The sequence below is a fragment of the Ranitomeya imitator genome, chromosome 9 (genome assembly GCF_032444005.1).
Source record: "Ranitomeya imitator isolate aRanImi1 chromosome 9, aRanImi1.pri, whole genome shotgun sequence".
NCBI lineage: Eukaryota > Metazoa > Chordata > Amphibia > Anura > Dendrobatidae > Ranitomeya > Ranitomeya imitator.
The window spans coordinates 129,760,238-129,780,449 of record NC_091290.1 but is presented as its reverse complement, the minus strand read 5'-3'; positions in this window follow the sequence as shown (position 1 = coordinate 129,780,449).

The following is a 20,212-nucleotide window of genomic DNA, read 5'->3' as shown; positions in this document are numbered from 1 at the left end:
AAGCAATGATTTAAAATAAAAATAGCTAAAAAGTATTCAAAAATTTAATTTCCATCTCCTAGAACAGTTTATGCATTTTAACCCCTTCACTACCTTTGACAAACTTGTACATGCTTTTTTCCAGACACTTGATGGCTGATTTACTCAGCCATCATGTGCCTCTAACAGTCGCAGGTGCAGTGGAGGTCCGCCCGTGGCTGTAAACCATATAAATGCCTTGGTCAATTTTTGACAGTGGCATTTTTAACATGCACCAGTGGGGAGTGAATCATTTCACGCTCCCATCACCGCACCCGTAACATGATGACGGGATGCCGATGGGTTGTCATGACAGCTGGGGGTTAGTAATGTCAACGTGATCGCCACATATCTGGTCTGGTTATGGGAAGGTGTGAGTGGATCTGTGGAAGTTTGGGTTCTGATACCCGGCCGAACTTTAGTCCAAAGCTTGTTTCTGGTACCAGACCTATACCCGAACCCCATTAGGGACCAGAACTCTGGAGCTGGAAAATCTCTTTCTCTCGAACTGTACAAGGAACTTCCAGGAAAAGTCTGTGTTTGGAGTTCAACACCGGGTGCAAACCATGACCTACAGTTTGGGTTCGCTGATCTCTAGTTAAAGGTGAACGAATGGTAAATGTTCTTCACTGTTTTACTGTCACAATATCCAGATTTACCATAAAGTAGCTGCTGCATTCCTTGCCTCTGCTTTTCTACAGGCTACAATAGTTCCTCGTGTGATATTATAACTGCAGGACTGCACCCAAGGTCATGGGAGCCTTTTGGCATGATCCAATCTTTGCCAATGTGTAAAATGTTGGACGCATTTTGATAAAAATAGCCAGATTCAGTGAATTCCAAGATATTTAAAAAGAATTTAATTTGCATTGATTCAACTCTCTAATTATTCTACATTACTTTACTTTTACATTTATATTATTTGTGTTATAATGTTTTATATCCTTTATACATTTATTAGATATTTTCAAATGTTCTGATAAATATATATTTTTTTTAATTATTACTACTGTTAAAATGATTTTAAATATTTTATTTAAAATTAAAAAGCATATATAGTCTTTCTTGCTTTTGGTATTCCACCTGATTCCACCACAAACACCATCTACCGCTACCTTAATTTTAAGACTGAAAAAAAATTGGCACCGGAGAACACAGTTGCAAGTGAAAATGTAAATTATTTTTTTTCTGCCAATTTTTTCCTTGGCTGGTAGGCCAATGTAGTGTAAATTGTTGGCTCTAATCCTTAGCTAGCTAAAACATGAATTCTCAAGTGTAAACTTTTTTTTAAAAAAAAATAATCTGAAAAGGAAATTTAAGGGTGCAAGACAACTTTGATTTCAAGAGTCAATCAAGACAAAGGAGCAAACATGATCGCAAAAATTACCGTTATTAAAAACAAAGAATTAGGGAGAAAAAAAAGCAAACGCTGAACTTTAAAATAGAATGAATTTTCATGTTTGGACATTGGCTGTAGAGTAAAGAAGAAGAAGAAAAAAAATCAAGTAAATAAATAATTTCCTCTTCTGGGGCCGTCTGAGTGCTCATTTAAAGGAATGCATTACATCAAGTGTCAGATTTCCCACATGGTGTAATCTCATTAGAGGAGAAGATGATTAATGTACATCACACCCTTGTTCCGTAAATTACGTAAGATCAGGTCCCTATTTTTGTTTTTGTGGGATATTTGTTTCCTAATTGTTTTCGCACTTACGGGTTACATTGACATGACGCTGTCGGACCATTAACTGGTCTATTTAGATTTTGTATGATGGTGATATTATCTTATAATGCAAGCTGTAGACTACAATTATTGAAGGCCTGTGTTTGCCACGTGTAAATTAAAAGGGTTTTATCAAGACAACCGCGTTTTGGAAGAAACCCAAGTCAGTGATCAACTGAGGTCCTAGAAAATCCAACATTCCGAGGCACCAAAGAAAATAGGGATAAAACATAACCTTTATTCCATCATTTAAAAATCACAAGGTGAAATACAATTGAGGTGGACAAGTGAAGCAACATTTTGACCCTAGAAGGCCTTTTTCAAGCCAGAAGTACATTAGAAATTACAGCCACATGGCTATGCTTTATACCTATTTTGTCTGGTGCCTCAAAATCTTGGATTTTCTATGACTTTGTACCTTGTGGGGGGTCTAACCGAGTCAGCATGGAGCCACCAGTGATGCATGAGAGTTTGGACTTTGTAGGGTGTCTAAGGCTAGGTTCACACTACGTTAGTGCAGTCCGTTCAACATATCCGTTACACAGACTGCACTAACGCAAGTGCCGGCGCTTGCACAGCGCTAGCGTCGGCGCTTGCACAGCGCTAGCGCAAATGGAGCTTCTGCTAGCTCCATCTGTGCTAGCGGCTCGCTGCAGGCGGCGTCTCGGGTCTGTCACTCAATGACGGCACATCGCTAGCACACGCCCATTGTGGGCATGCGCTAGCGATGCGCTCGCCATTGCTTGCAATGGTGGCGTTAACGGACTACGTTACACCGCGTTATGCCGCGGTGTAACGTAGTCCGTTAAACGGGTTCACACAACGCAGTGTGAACCCAGCCTAATAGTGATGAGCGAGTGTACTTATTGCTCGAGTTTTCCTGAGCACGTTTGGGTGGTCTCAGAGTATTTATGACTGCTTGGAGATTAAGTTTTCATCGCCTCAGCAGCATGATTTACAGCTATTAGCCAGCTTGATTAGATGTGGGAGTTCCTTAGCAACCAGGCAACCCCCACATGTACTCAGCCTGGCTAATAGCTGTAAATCATTTAGCTGCCACGATGAAAACTAAATCTACGAACACTAACAAACCCGAGCAAGGAATACACTCGCTCATCACTAGTGTCTAACAAAGTCAGCAAGGAGCCACCAGTAGTGCATGAGAATTTGGACCTTGTAGGGGGTTTATCCGAGTCCGCACAGAGCAACCAGTGGTGCATGAAAATTTGGACCTGTTGGGGTCTAACCGAGTCAGCACAGAGCCACCAGTGGTGCATGAGAATTTGGACTTTGTTGGGGTCTAGCCGAGTCAGCACGGAGTCACCAGTGGTGCATGATAATCACTTTTGGACTAATCAACTGAGTTCCAGTCTCAAAAAAACTGGAAATCAGCAGCTGGTGCTTGGAAAAGCTGTATTACATGCCAACCCTTTTGTTGAATTACAGCAAGAGAGAACCACTCTCACAAACGTCTCTCTAGTTTGGCAAATGGAGGAGGCTAGTAAGCAAAAGATAACCCTACACGACAAACAAATACCCTATAAAGGAGATGAGACAAATTCTTTAAGGCAATTTAAAATAAATTTTCTTTTAATAAAATAGAATGTTATCTGAGGACAAGCCCTTTCAATAAATATACAATGAACTTTTTCGCTAGCCAAAATGAAGAGCAATGGAGAGCAAAGAGCTAATTTTACCACTGCTGGCCATATAGACAAGTATCTTTTATTAGAGCTTGTAGTCAGTGGTTTTATGAAGCCGATGCCTCAATTTGACATTTTTTATTGAATGGGACAAGAGGATGAACAAAATGAAAAACTCTGGATAACAAAGGGTAACGAGCCGGGTGGTGGAACTACTGTGCCAAAGCCCAAGGAAGACCTTATGGGGTGTGACTAGGAGCCTCACCCAATCTGACCACGGATATGCAGCAACGTGCAACAATGAGGTCTGAGGAGAGACAAGGAAGGTGGTCCAGGCGCTACTCCAGGACTGACCTTGGGTAGATGGCAGCTGGCACGCTAGGAACGGGTGGCTGGGGCAGCTCGACGGAATGTCCAATAGATGCAGGCAGGCAGAGTAAGATGACATGTACAACAGATGCAGACGGGACTAGCTGACAGATAGATGAGCACTGTCAGGTGCAGTTGGACAGTTTGATGTTGAGATGAGCCCTGGCAGATATAACAGTACAGGCTGACATTGAGATGAGTGCTGGCAGGTGCAGCGGGACTGACTGATGTTGAGATGAGCCCTGACAAGTGCAACTAGACCAGCTGATGTTGAAATTAGCACTGGCAGGTGCAACTGGACCTGTTGACCTCAAGAACAGAAGGGCAAGTGAAGTGGGACCGGCTGACGTAGAGATAAGCTCTGGCAGGTGCAGCGTACTGTGAGCACTGAGACCTGAGAACTCACGAGAGTGTTAGGAAACAAACTCACAATTGTCATGACTTAGCTGTCGAGTGATCCAGGACCAGAGCCTCCTTCCCTGTCCCTAACACTAGGGGGCACCCTAGCTTGCCCTATTCCCCTGGATACTTCTGAAGGTGAAAATGCCCAGACCTCCACCTTTGCCTTATCTCCCGAATCAGCCTTCAGTCTGTTCCCTTCCCCCACCTAGGGAAGACGGAAGCTGCGGTGCACCGCAGTACACAACGTGACGAAGAAGGGTAGCTGAAAATACCAGGCATTCAAATATTCACTCACATATAACAGAGGAATCTGCCGGGGAGTGGAGGATGGGGAAAAACCAAAGTAAGAGGAGGGAAGAGAATTATCACACTTACAAACCCATGCAACAGTTTGAGATAATGCCTCCTTCTCACATAAACACCAAAACACCTCTCCTCCAAGCCATGCAGCATAAGCTATCTCTGATGATGTGTTACAGTCAGGACCCAGATTATATAGGTGATAGGAGTGGCTAACCGTGATCAGCTGAGAGCCCAGACTACCAGAGCTCCCAACATGGCTGATTAACCCCTGAAATAAACACAGTTTAAAAAGAAGGTGAAGTGCTTCTCTTCAGCGCAGGAGCAATCAGATGCTGCAGTCTTCTGGCTCCTCTCTTTTGCGGTAACCCCATGATAACAAGACAACTATACTGCACAGGCTATTGAATGGGGACACTCTTGAGAAACGTCCGTGACCCTTTAAGCACAGTGCCCGGGGACTTGTGTGCAGTGCATGCACCCCGTGTAGCAGCAGACCCAGAAGGACCTAGACAGGGGCCATGGTGATGAGTATGCTTGCATCTCTGCAGGAATAGATGGACTGCAGGTAGAGACACCGTGCTACATAAAGAATGACCATTGGGAAGGCTGTATTGGTAGGCTCATCATAGATAAAATATACACTGCTGAAATTTGGCACACGGAGAGGTGAACAACACAAATCTGGCAAAGAAAGTTCATATCAATCCAAGAATTCAGCTCAATTTTGTCTCCCAAACCCCTAACAAATTATCTATTTGTAATAAACACCAAAAAAGTTCTCAATATCTTTAACTAATTAACAACAATCCTGAATTATTTTTTCTCTACTAACTTGTCATAGATCCAAGTATGTGTCGCTTGTTCCATAAAAACACTATCAATTTCAATATATCCCATCCTTTTGTTTGTTTTCTTTTTTTTTGGGTAGGGGAGAGGGGGCAAGCCATTGTTAGAGGTGTTTGTCTGTTTATTCCTCCTCTCTTTTTTCAGAACACTAGCATGCTCTACCAATCCGAGCATGAATGTGTGCTAAATGCGGAGTGAATATTAAGCCTCTGATACACAGTTGTTCCTCATCTGTCATAGTTCAGGACCTGGGTTCTGCATCCCCCATCCTTGGCAGAGGAACCTCATCCACACCCTTACTGTTAGGACTGGCGGAACGCACCAAGTACTAGATGAAATGGAACTAGGTGCGTTCGCAGTCCGAGGTCCACCGTGCAGGTAAAAAACCCTGCTGCTAGTAAGATGGACTATATGGCGGTACTACAAGTATACACGCACGGGTTAACTACACCCTGCGTGAAGGAAGCGATCCTGTTGCATCACAGGACCGCGGTACCGCACATAGAGCGCGAGCAAGGAGTCAGCGAACTCAAGCCCAACTAGGATTGAAGTCCGATTAGACCCTTGCTGGCACAACACCGCAACTGGGTGTGTAAGGAAACTAAATAATAATATGAAAGGCACAAGAGTGCGTGCGGTGCCGCACAGACGGACGCCACTAACCACCCAGGCTTGGGTCAGGAAAGCGCAGAGCAAGCGCACGGCGCCGTACAGGCGGACACAGCAAGTGGCAGCTGTAATGTGTGTTACGTGCAGTTGGATAAGTCGGGCGCTAGATAGCAAACATACACCTTCCGCGAACAGACATTCAATAGGGAGGGTTATTTAAAGAGCGACTTTCACTCACAACACACACACATATTTACAAGACAATACTAGCGCATGGCCGTGCGGTCATGCGCAGTTTATATAGCTGCAGCACAGGAAACAGCTACAGAAGTTTTGCCCTTTCAGGACCTGCCAAAAGGACCAATGGGATGTGCTGCAGTACCTGAGCATGTGACCCTCGATCTCCAACGGGAGATCTTGCCCTGGGCATGCTCAGTGTGTGCAAATAAGGACTTAGATCCAGAAACGTCCACTCGCCGCTGCCCAGCACTGGCTTCAATGGCAGAAGCAGGAAAAGCAGCAGTAACTCTTCGCACAGAGTGAGACTGAGCGAGACGCTGGGATCGACGTCCCTGCTGAGCAGACTCCACTGCGGCTGGAGGAGAATGGGAGACCGCAGCAGAGACGGATCGAGATTCCCCCTGTGCAGCAGAGAAACTCGACTCCTAACACTTACATGTCGGATTATCATGATAACTCAGGATATACCTGTGATATTACATTTCTAGATTCTTTAAGGCTGGCTCAGGCGGTAGCATGATGCTGAGTATTCAGGTGACATTGCGTCTTGTTTCCTGCCATGTAGTTTGATTCAACTACTGTGTGTCCTTACTGTCCTAGCTCTGTTACATCACTGGCCTTAGCTACATTTCTTCTACGCTTTGTAATAAAATGCCTTTCTGCCTACTTGGCTCTGCTGTACCATGATCAAGGGGCCATCCAGCATATTCACCTCTGCCATTCCTCCACCTGCTGTCCTGTCTCAGACTCTATTGCTCATACAAGTCTACTTGTCACCTTCTCATCCAGATCAAAGGCTTTGAGGATTTACTTCAATAGGTGATACATAAAACCTATGACTATGGCTTACAGTAATTTCCCTGAGAACGAAAGAAGTTGGCATATTGAAATCCAGGTAACTAATCCATCTTTCTCAAATATCTGTCATCAAGAAAAATTGAGAGATTCCCATATGATTAAAGAAGTCACTGAAATCATCATATGGGAACTTTTTGCTTCTTCCCTCCATGGTAGATATCGGAGCTAGATGGATTGGGTACTTGGATTACAATATGCCCAATCATTTTGTTCTCAGGGAAGGTAAACCAATGTCATAGGTGTTATGTCTCGCCTGGTGAAGGAGATCCTCAAAGCCTTTGGTCCATATTAGCAGGTGATATGGATGTAACCAGGTCAACCAGCCCGAGCAACAGTCTGTAGACCAGTGTTCCCCAACTCCAGTCCTCAAGAGCCACCAACAGTGGATGTTTGTGGGATCTCCTTAATTTTGTCCAGGTGATAAATTCATCACAATGGAAATCCCAAAAACATGATCTGTTGGTGGCTCTCGAGGACAGGAGTTGGGGAACACAGTCCTAGAGGCGGGATGGTAACAGGAGGAATGGTGGCTTTAGAGGACGGACAGCCGGTGGAGGAATGGCAGAGCTAAAATTGGCCAGTCCCGTTGACATTGGCAGGTTTAGCTTACTTGAATTTAATATTTGTGCCCTCTTTAAATCTTCCTCACATACCAATCAGACTTTTTCAAGATGGACATTGCAACCAATCTCTATTTTATTTGCAAGAATTTTTTTTATTTTTTCCAGAAGCAGCACCACTCTTGTCTACAGTCCGATTCTGAAATTGCAACTTGGTTCCATTGGAATGAATAGCCTACGCTACAATACCAGACGCAACCTCTTCGCCGGTGGCGCTGTCTCTGGAAAAATTGTAGACCACAACCTCTTCGCAACGGTGGAGAAATTGTAGACCTTTTTTTTTTCCAATTGTTCTTTATTTTTGAGCAATGTCGGTAGAGAACATGTGATGCACATAGTTACCTCCATCTTTGTTCTACTAGTACTAATACATAGGTTATATTTTTGCAGCTCTCGCTGTTAAGTGTATTTTCTTTTTTTTCAATCAGTTCTCTCTGTTTTAAGTCATTGGAAAATCTCTCCGGTTTATTGGTCCCTTTGAAATTTCTGAAATCTTATGCCGTGTAGGTTGATGGCAGCGAAACTCACTATCCACATTAAATTATGTCATACACTATTTATCTTGGGCAGGAACAAAATTAATACCAGTCTCCCAGACACTTAGAAATGTCTCTCCGGATTTGTAAAGTGGCTGAAAATTAACTTCTGGTTTTCTAGACGTATTGCCCTATTGTCTTTCTAAGGAAGAGTCTGGGAAATTCGGGTTTTAATACTGCAGGGATAAAATTAGACCACTCTGAAATAAATGCTCGCTCAACATATCAATAGTATTGTGTTTGTTCGGCTTTTTGCCTTCTCTCCTTTACAAAATACATTTGCGGATTGTGCTTTCTACCACTTTACAAGTAAGAACGTCTGAAGATATAATATAATCTACTAATTAGAATTTCACCCGATATTAGTCATATAACCAATATGTTAGCGTACGAGACCCGTGTTATTGGGATCGGTGATGTACTGAAAGGGAATGTGAAAATGATCTATTGATTGAAAAACAATTATGTTGAATGTATTTATAAAAACGCATGATCGTTTCTCTTCAATTTTCCATATCGATATCCATAACCCCCCAAAAAACTAAAATCTAGCAATTTTGCACAATGAGCACTAAGCCTAATATTACATTCCCACTCCTTGATGTGTACAGATGACTTTTCAGTAGTCTCATTATCATCACAGATAGGATAAACTTTTCTACATACAGTAGAAAACATAGGATCTATGATCCACCAAGTAGTGGACAGACCCTTCTTAAATGCTATAGCTCCCCGTGTAAAATATAAAACATATAAAGTGTACTTACCTCCCTGACAGACGCAGGTCCAGTGATTTTGACGCTGTGGCTGCAAACGTTCATGTGCCATTTGTCATACGAGGGTTGCAGCCTTTCAACGGATGCTGATGGGCTTTAGTCTTCACACATAACGCTCTGGTCGATCAGTGGCTCCTGATAGGCTGCAGCACTCACGTGACATAATAGTCCCAGCACCAATGTTGCTGGAGTGGCACTGGTTCATTATTTTGCATGGGAACTATAGCAGTCAAGAAGTGGTTCAATGACTGATACCGCCTCTATGTACTGTAGATGACACACGATCCACCTTTTACAATAGATGAAGTCACAGCTCACCTCCTCCTCCTGTACAATGACTGATAACACCTCTATATACAGTAGATAACACAGGATCCACCATTCACAATAGGTGATGTCACAGCTCACCTCCTCCTCCTCCTGTACAATGACTGATATCACCTCTATATACAGTAGATAACACAGGATCCACCATTCACAATAGGTGATGTCACAGCTCACCTCCTCCTCCTGTACAATGACTGATAACACCTCTATATACAGTAGATAACACAGGATCCACCATCCGCAATAGGTGATGTCACAGCTCACCTCCTCCTCCTCCTGTACAATGACTGATAACACCTCTATATACAGTAGATAACACAGGATCCACCATTCACAATAGGTGATGTCGCAGCTCACCTCCTCCTCCTCCTGTACAATGACTGATATCACCTCTATATACAGTAGATAACACAGGATCCACCATTCACAATAGGTGATGTCACAGCTCACCTCCTCCTCCTGTACAATGACTGATAACACCTCTATATACAGTAGATAACACAGGATCCACCATTCACAATAGGTGATGTCACAGCTCACCTCCTCCTCCTCCTGTCCCAACTAATCAGATAAGTACTGCTCATTACGGAATTAAAGCAACCTCTGCTCATGGCACACATGGCCGATCCCTTATTTTCACATTTCCATCAGATACTAGGTGTAATTTTTGTGATACATTATTTTGTCATTCCACAAAACCAACTGTGCGGAACATAAAACAATTTCTATGTGCGACACAAAGACATGAACATGTTGTATTTTTCCCGCTGTTCGCCCGTAAACAGGTTAGATACGATGCAGTATTTTGTTTCTCCAGATTTACTGAAGTGCAAAAACCATAAAATGAGACACCATTAATACTGCTGTCTCCAGTTAAGCACTGTGGGGTTTGACTCATAACTGTACAAAGGGTCATTCGAGAGTCACGGAGGTGCCGTCCGTGCTCGATAAGCTGTGGCAGAATCATCAAACCTCGTTTCGGAGAACCTCCATTTCATGTCGGCCTTCCACAGATCCAAGGGTTAACTGTGAACCATTTAGGCTTGATAGCAGGGGATGAGATGACTGTCGAATCCTAAAGTCGGACGAACGTTTGATATTGAAAAACACATTTTATTATACCGGTGTGAATTCTCCGGATGAAAAGAAATGCAGAGAAGAAGGAAAAATAAAGAGTTGGTTCACAGGTTCCCGCACAGTGTGTCTGCATACACAGAACCATTGTGGTGTTCAGAGATGAACTTTCCTTTGTGCAGGCGCCATGTCCCTCCACGTATTCAGCCTTCAAAAATCTATTCAGAGGGAAATCTGTGAATAAAAAAACGCTGCTTAAGATTCAATAAGTTCACATATTATTTCATTTTTCGGTGTTTTGTTTAACTGCTCAGTTGATGCTTCGGTCGTCTTAAAAGAGAGAACGAGGAATGAAGCTCATGGTATTTCTGACCTAAATCGGTCTATCTCCGAAAGGTTTCATGATAAATTCAATGACTCTCAACTATTCCATTTGATGACCCACATCTCCTTGTCTATCTGTTGCCCAAAACGCCCCTATTTCATAGAGATAAATTTGTTGACAAAGTCTATATATAGCCAAGAACGTGGTCTGTAGGAGCTATGGGCTTCATGTTGTGAGGGACACATCTCGGGCAGACCACATGCCTTGTACCTAAATGTGTAACTCAAAGTTCTTAGTTCTAAACACACAATATAGAAAAGAACTGGAGCTTCACGGTGAAAAAGACCACCCAAAACCACAACTTAAACATCTTGAAACCCAACACAAAATCTATTCCTGGTTCCCCGATCATCACACATGGCTCCTGTGGGTGCTATATGCACTAGGCTGTGAAGGACCATCTGTATTACCCACAGATTCATTTTTCTTGGCCTAAGTGCAAAATATGTAAAAGGGTTCACCAACTATCATTCAAAATTTCAATACTGGACATTTTGGGCCTCCTGAGGGCCTGGCTTTGGGGTTGTAGAAACTGAAGTCAAGACTGGAACATGATTGTGTAAGGAAAATAAAAGACTTTACTGATTTAAGCAGAACACGGTTAATCAGGGCTTGTTACAGATAAGTTTCATTGGCGCCAAGAAAGTTGAATCTACATGTTTGACCACAGACTTCATGGTCTAAGTGCAACCACAATTTTTGCACCTCCAATTTTTAAGTGTTACCAACCAGCGGTTGTTTGAATGCCTGTTTACACAGGCAAAACAAAGTAAAAAATGTGCAGTGAGCGATATATAGTAGATCACTCAGCACACACTGGCTGCCATAGTTCTTGGCAGTATGAGTCCTGTTTACACAGGACAATATATCACCAAGAATGCAATGACAGCACATGGATCCCTGCACAGTGCCCCGTCTTCCTTCCGCCAGGGACGCCAACGTGTTTGCTCACTCACCCTCTCTGCTATTGTCTGAATCTGCTGACTCCCAGGACTTGCGGACGGTGAATAGATCTCCTGGGACTGTGCATATGGCATGCACATGCTCCCCATTTCTTAAAGGGACAGCGCACACGCTTCTGAAATGCCCCAAGCCAATAGCTGAGGGACCTCTGATATTCAAGGAACATTTCCTTAGCAACATTGTTGATTATTGTGTTTTCCTATTACTTAGTTGTACGGTCCCAATACCTGTGTTCACTGATTTTGATCCTGTCCATCCTATCTGAACTTGATCCTGGCTGTCCTGCTGTACCTGTTCCTGGATCCTTCCAGCTTTTACCTAGTACTAAACAGAGTTGAGTGAATATGTTCGGAATCCGTCTTAGAATCTCAATTTGCCATAGTCGTGAGATATTGGTACCCTATTCGTGCCGAATTCATGTTTGATGGTCGGATCCGAATATATTCGTCCATTTCTACTCCCATTGACTCCAATGACATTCGGCTGTGTTGGGCGAGTGTTGTAAAAACAATATTCTTCGCCAATTGTGATCGGAATTGGATTTTGAAGAATTTGCTCAACTCTTGTCCTGAAGTCTGATCCACCTAGAACATACCATTGCCACTACCCTCACCTGTCCAGTGTGAGCCTACACCTGTGAACCTGCACCCAAGTCTGCCCTGTGTTCCTGAACTATCCTGTCCGTGCCTGATCCAGTAACCATCCTGTCTATCAGCCGTGCAGCCTTATACTGAACCGCTCTGTCTAACCAGACGTATGCCCTCCTGTTAACCAGCTCACCAAGTCCAGCCCTGCTTCCATGCCCATTAGGGGTCAGTTGCTGGGCTCTGTCCTTGAGTAGCACCAGGGGTCTACTTGGGCTCAAGTCTAATCACACCATCAAGGGCTCTAGTGAAGAACCAGGTGGTCACTTTGTTATGTCCCTCCAGTCTCTTCTCGGTCGGTATCAAAGAAAAATTATCTTTGTACACATTCATTGGGTGATCGACAGCCTGTTTACATAGCTGAATGGAGCAGGGGTCCATCATGAGCATGACCGCTCGATTCATTCTTTATGAGAATGCTCCTACTGAAATAAATGTATAGGCAGTGGGAATGATCGTCTTCCATCTGGAGTGTAGGAAGAAACTGGAGAACTCCGAGGAAACCCACGCAAACACGGGGGCAACATACAAACTTGTTACAAATGTTGTTCTTGGTGGGATTTGAACCCAGGGCCTCAGTTCTAACCACTAAGCCCTCATGCTGCCCCAAGATTTGTAATTTGGAGATGCAGTGACCCAGTCATCTTACCATGACTATTTGAACCTTTGCGAAATTTGCTTAGATCCTCACACTTGCCTAATTTTTCTCCTTCTTTTTTCAGTACATCATGTTCAAGAACTGTACTCACGTGCTACCTAATATATATAGGCTGATCAGCATAAATATCTTTCAGGGATTGAAGAGAGCTAGGTGGTATTACTTGGGAACCCAACATCTTTATTGTGTTAGCCATGTAAGAGCCTAAAATAACTTTTTTAGTTCTTGTTGAGATTTTCTTTTTCATTCCCTATAATAACATGAAAACAATACAAGTGACTTTCACTGATCTTCCAGGATTGTCTTGAGGTGACACAATGTATCTAAAATATCTTCAAAGTTGTAATTCATGAAATGCATCCATCCGGTAAACCTCATGGGGGTACAAAGCAGTTTTCAGCAAAATTCATCCAGGGTGATTAAAGGTTCCCATGAGTGATTTGCTCTATTGCACAATCCTAAGTGATGGACTTCAAGGAGGTCTGAATCATTCCATGACTCCAAGGTAGGAGCTCATTAATGATATCACAGTTCACTGTTATTTTACAAAACAAGATAAAGACAGTGATTTATTGAAGGTGACTAGTGAGAGAGAGTAGAGTAAACACAACCAGGAGATATCCACACTAGGAACACATATAAGGTTTTCACCACTTCTCCTCCCCTGTTTCCCTTCATAGTCCAGACAATGTGAATCATGCTTCTGAAATCTGAGTCTGTTCCTCCTTGCTCTCCCTTTCAGTTTAATTAACTGGAAGATATCCTTAAAGAGGCTCGGTTGAATCTAATACATCTCAAGAACTTCAAAAGTAAATAATGTCTTTTTCTTGGCATTACATTTTTTTCCATGGTTTTATGTAGACTTTTAGGCGATCCTATTCCACTATCCCAGCTCATGGATCTAATGAAACGGTTCATAGACAAAGAAAGTCTTGTGACTAGGGATGGGCAAACCTAAACGTTAAAGTTCGGGATCTATAACAAGCAATTAGAGTCTGTGCACAGACCCCGAACGTGGACTTCTCCAGGAAATCCATGCTACTGTTTAGGTGGCTCCATTTGTAGCAACCAGCGCGAGTAAAACTGACAGCTGTCAGATTTATATTGGCTGGTTGTCAAAAATAGAGAGATCCCACACTGTTTTCTTACATTATTTAAAATAATAGTTTAACAAAAGGCGTGGGGTCCCCTACATTTTGAATAAACAGCCAATATAAAGCTGACAGCTGTGGGTCGCAGACCGCAGTTGTCAGCTTTACCTACTTTGGTTAGCAATAATAGAGGGATTACCATGCCATTTTTTTTATTTTATTTGTTTATTGGACAGGCACTAGCTAGTGAATATTTTAATCATCATACGCCTGCCCTCGCTGATATCAGCGAGACCAGATGTACAATGATGAAAGTAGTACTCTTATCAGCTGATGCCTGTGACCGGCGGTAACCTTTTTACCTCTTGTCACAGCTGCTGGCTCATATGCTGTCATCTGTGTGACAGTGTGGGAACCGCAGTGCTCTGTCTGGCGGTAACAAACTTACCGTCAATTGAAGACAGTGTTTCTCGTGCTGTCACACAGATGACAGCATGAGAAACACTGGATTTTCAGGCACACCATTCATTTGAATGAGGTCCAGGTTCTGGTTCGAGTTCAGGTACCATTTTGGTAACCAAACCATACTTTTTAAAAAATGTTTGGCTGAACCCAACGGACCCGAACATCAATGGGTCCACCCATCGCTACTTGTGGAATCTATATATTGATAGTTACCTATCAATTTGCTCTCATGGTCAAATAGAAGAACCTTACTACTGTAGGCATTACACAGTCCAGATCATTTAGAAAGTTCAGATACACTGCTTGGGAGATTTTGAGGCCATCAATAACTGATCGGTAGGGATCTGCCACCGGTCACCCTCACCAATCTACTGTTTGGTCAATGGTATCCCTCCAATGAGAGCCCTGCTGTAGTACATGAGAAAGGCCACTGCATAGTGTACAAAACTGTAGTGTTGCTGCTCTGTACACTGTATACCTCAGATGGCTATCAAATTGATCAGTAAGAGGGGTGGGTGTTGGACTCCAAATAATTTATAGGTATTCAATGTTTAAGTCATGGACAACTCCTTAAGCTTCCTTAAAAGCCCATGATGGTGCTCTATTGCTGAAATGGAAGTATTGAGAAAGTTGGCATGTTGACTAAGTGAAGACATCTTGAAGCTTCGGGGTTGACACTATGCAAATCATTTTGTGGCTAATGCCTTTTGTAGGCAGTTGGTCGAAAAGGGTTGATGTTCTGGAATTGAATGGTGTAAGAAAAGGTTATTATTAGTGATGCTATCTTGGCACTTCTAGTTTGGAATTTTGGAGGTCATTTTATGGGTCCAGATAGACCAATCACTCTATTAGAAATTATATTTGACATTAAAGGAAACTTTCAACAATGGACCAGCAGCCGACTGATAAAAGACCAAAAAGGGTAGGGTAAGATTACTTGCTGTGATCTTACACATGGACTGCTGTCATGCAACCAAAGTGGTCAAGTTTGGATACTAATGTACTGGTAAAAAATAACATGACCATTCATAGAAAAAAACTTGTGGCTAAATTTAGTCTAGGATTTATTGTCTACTAACCAGGAATTTCTGAAGATATTTAACAGCTGTGTACTATGTCCAGAATTTGTCTTTGAGGGGACAGATATCTCCCTAGTCTTTCATTAAGAGATCTACATTGAAGGGGCTCCTGTTCTCTGGAAATAATGCTACTAGATGACTTATTCCACAAAATCTCCAATCTGATTCTGACTCAGAGAGGAAGGCTAGGTCCCACGTGTCATCAGGGCTAGGTGGTGGGAATTAGTGTGTTCAACTCAGATCCATGGGTATCTGTTCTACACATCACAATTGCAGTATATAAGAATTTGTGTTCATAATGGAACTTGTATGACACAAAATCCCTACAGACCAATGGTCAATTACCTAGAGTAATTTGCTCTAAGATTGGGATATTTTAAATTGTTTGCCCCTTTTGAATGTGCCCGGTAAGTCCATATAAAGATAACAAGCTGGGATCTCCATCTATTAACTAGGACAGGGAGCCATAAAAAAGAGTGACTCTTAAGGCCCTCATATATATTAAGGTCAGATGAACTTACTCATTCAAGTTGGACCAGCCCTCCATCCAGGTGCATAACGATCTTGGACGTAGAGGTCACGATGGATATATGAGTTGACACATAAATCTACAGATAATGAGCATACCAAATAAGGAATACTAGAGTCTTAATCCCAAGGAACATGGGTGTGCCAATGAGTCCTAATTAGGTCTAGCGAGATGACGTAATTGATTCACACTGGGCGACTGGCAAAAACCCGTTGTGGAGCACAACAGAGGTCAACGGACCCAGAGGAAGGGAGCAAAGCCCGGGATACGTGGGACAGGTGTATAATAAGGTGGGTTCTGAGATGACAACCTTTTTGCAATACCCTAAGTGTTGCTCTGGCATTGAGTATTCCAATACACTGGATGATCTTTGACCAACAAAATAAATTTAATCCAGAGTAGATCAAAAACCTTGAATTTTTGGAGGCACAAATACACCTCAGTGGTACATCTTTTTCAGATCTCCTGAGAATTTGAAGATAATATTTTTAGGCTTTCACCTTTTAAAAAAAATTATTTTTGCCAGAAGGGTCCCTCACTTGCACTCAAGTTCTGGTGCCTCAAAGGATCCAAAGGTCACATACCAAGACCAATATTATAAATAACACATAAAGATGGGGAATCTAGATTTTGCACTGGGACCCAGGAGCTTCCAAGTATACATATGACCAAGAATAAGTTTAAGTTTATACTGCTATTGATAAGAACCTCCAAAATTGACATTTGTAAAACCTGCCAGGAAGTGTCCAGTTTAACTGCAGAGCCTTTGCAGGAGAGATACGGAATTACACAGTTCCTATTAAAAACAATGGGCTGTCCATGTAATGCTCTCTGAATAATGGATGAAGGTCCAGAACAACAAAACCTTCGCTTTTGACTCAGAATCCCATGAAGAAGTTAATCCATAGAAACGTTTAATCTCCGTGTTGCCACCATATCTTTATTTAACACCCACATTTGCATTTCTAAAATCTGAGGATATATATTTCCTTCAATCTAAATGATTTCCTGAAGGTCGATATCTTGATTTTCTTTTCTTCTTACTTTGACAAGCATGGGTCTCATAAAATATGAAGGCAAATTCTGTTCCACCACTTCTATAGATCTGTAGGCGGCTTGCGCACTGAGCCAAAGGTTGATGCAAGTCAATGGCTAGGTCAAATGTTACCACACCAATTTGTTAACATGTCTCAAGAAAAGGATTAATGGAAGTCTTCATCGGGAATCAATATGTTTTTCAGCTATAGTGAAAAATACAAATATGACTTTATATGTATGTTCCTCCAAGGCCTCGTGTTTATCCTACTCTAAAAACCGGTAGAGAAAATGTAGACACGGAGAGAGGAGGTGGCAAATCAGCTGCGGTCTCCATCATTAATAGTTCATCTAAAGACTTTATTCTAAAGCTGCCCACAAACAAAGAAGAAAAGTCAGCTGAACCTGCTGATATCAGTGGGACTCCAACATTTTCCGATGAGTCTGATGGATCCCAACTCTCCTCCATCATAAAATGTTGGGCGAAATAAGGTTGAGTATGAGCATGAGCACTGTTATGTAGGAAATGTATGTTGGTGATATTAGAAATACCATAAAGCATTATTTTTTCACCAGGGGTCTCAAACTAAAATGGGGTCTGAAGCTATTTCGAAAAATCCCAACATCTCCAACATTTTCCGATGAGTCTGATGGATCCCAACTCTCCTCCATCATAAAATGTTGGGCGAAATAAGGTTGAGTATGAGCATGAGCACTGTTATGTAGGAAATGTATGTTGGTGATATTAGAAATACCATAAAGCATTATTTTTTCACCAGGGGTCTCAAACTAAAATGGGGTCTGAAGCTATTTCGAAAAATCCCATTAGGGCGTGGGCTACAGTCTGAAATTTAGGCTGAGGTTACACGTCAAGGTTTGCTCTGTCTAGCTACTACATTGTGGTGTCAGATGTCAGACCCCTTCTGATCTCATATTGATGATCGATCCTGAAATAGGTCATTAATATCTTCTGCCAGGATAACCCTTAATGTGCAAAATGGATTTACTGCATGGCAGAAACTAATGGAATCAGAAGGGCCTCCTAGATCATTATGGGGTCCATCTGGGTTCCGTTATGGGTCTGTTTTTAGAACAGAGGAAAACAACAAATGTAGACAAATAACGGAAGCCAGATGGACCCCATAATGAACAAGGGGGTATCTGTTGTTTAGCAAATCTGTTTTGCACATTGCTTCGAAGTATTTTTTCCAAAAATGGAAAAGACAATTGGAATTCTCGTACAAAAATGTGAAAGGGACCCAAATTTACAAAATATTGCCCCAAGCATCCAAATATCTTTTCATAACCATAAATACTTCTACCTACACTCTATTCCATACAGACATACATCTTCAAAATACATATACATAGAATTCCACATACATATGCTCACACATGGAGATACGAGGGACCTCTGTGGCCAGCCGCTCTGCATTAACTTGCTCCTCTGTGACTGTCCCACATTCCGCGATGAACGTTTTGTGTTGATGCTTCAGCAGACATAGCCGTGTGCAGCATGCTACATCGGTGCAAAAAGGTGACCAATGCCTTTATACACCACTCAACATTGAAATTGCAAAACCAAGAAGGAAGAATTACATTTTGGAAATCACAGGATTGACGTGTTAATGATCTGCAAGAGATAAAACAAAGAAAAATAAAAATTTATAATATCTTGATTTCTCTGGCATCGAGTTTGAGCAGCACCTCATGCAGATATGCTAGCAATAAGGTTATTAATGGTCGTCTGAGGAATGTTCTGCTGCTAAATGTTCTTCTCATGAAAATCATCAAGATCCGCTGCTGGCAGCTCCTTTGTGCGATTGGCAACCAATGATGTCCCAAATGAGCCCAATGGGAGACAAGTCCGGAGACGCTGGAGGCCATAGTGGCACGTTTAGGCCACACAGTCTTTTCACAGTAGCACCGGCAACATGAGACCTGGTATTGTCGTGTTGAAAGTGGCTAATGGGACACTTTGGAGAAATCTTTGTACCACTGGTTCCACCACCAAACTAATTTAATTCTGAGCTGTTCATACACCTGGAGTAAAGACTAGAGGTTTATTCACTTTTTGGAAAGCTTAACAAGTCGTCACAGTGAGCTGATTTTTTCCTCCAGCGTTGGAACATCTTCTTTACACTTCAGCTCTGTTTACCCCAACCCTACCTACATTTAACCCCTTTTACCTACAAGACTATTAATATTCCAATCCTAAAGGAATTTTAGTTCAATAGTTGAAAGTTCGATTCTAGTATGAAGTGTTTTACTATGGGAACGAAAACTTAGGCTTGGAATCCTTTTGCCAATCACAGTCATGGGATATTGGATAATTAACTTTAATAAACAAAAATGACAAAGTCTAATATTTTTAACTTTTTTTATTTGGTTTATTTTATCTATTTTTAGTACTTGTGTGAAAATCTTTTGTATTTTAGGTCACATTTATACAGATTTATGGCAAATTCTGAAAGGTTCACAAACTTTCAAGCCCCATTGTATATGGAAAGGGGAGGCAGATCCTTGAAAACTACTAAAAGTACAGGATCAAGTGATTGCTCCTCTCTAAATGATCAGAGCACTTTTGGTTTTAGAAACGAAGTGATTTACTTTTACATTATAGGAGAAATGATCAGTAATATTAGTAATTCCATATAGGATATAGCAATATTATTTAGATGTGTAGGCCGCATGTTGTTTGCGCTACTGTGGGAATCCCGTGTGGCCTAAAGATGCCCCCATGGCTTACAACGTCTCCGGACTATTCTGCCATTGTGCACATCTGGGAAGTCATTGGTCGGCAATTACAAAGGGGACTGCCAGCAGTGGATCTTGATGATTTCATTCCACGAGACAACTCCTCTAATAACTCCTTCCTACATGCCTTGGGCCATGGATGGACATTGGACAACTCTTTCAAAACTCTTCAAATATGATGGAAACTTAGAATCTTCTGCCAGATGTTGTAGTAAAGCAAACACAATGGTCTCTAACAGTCCAAAATATATGGCTTCTTATG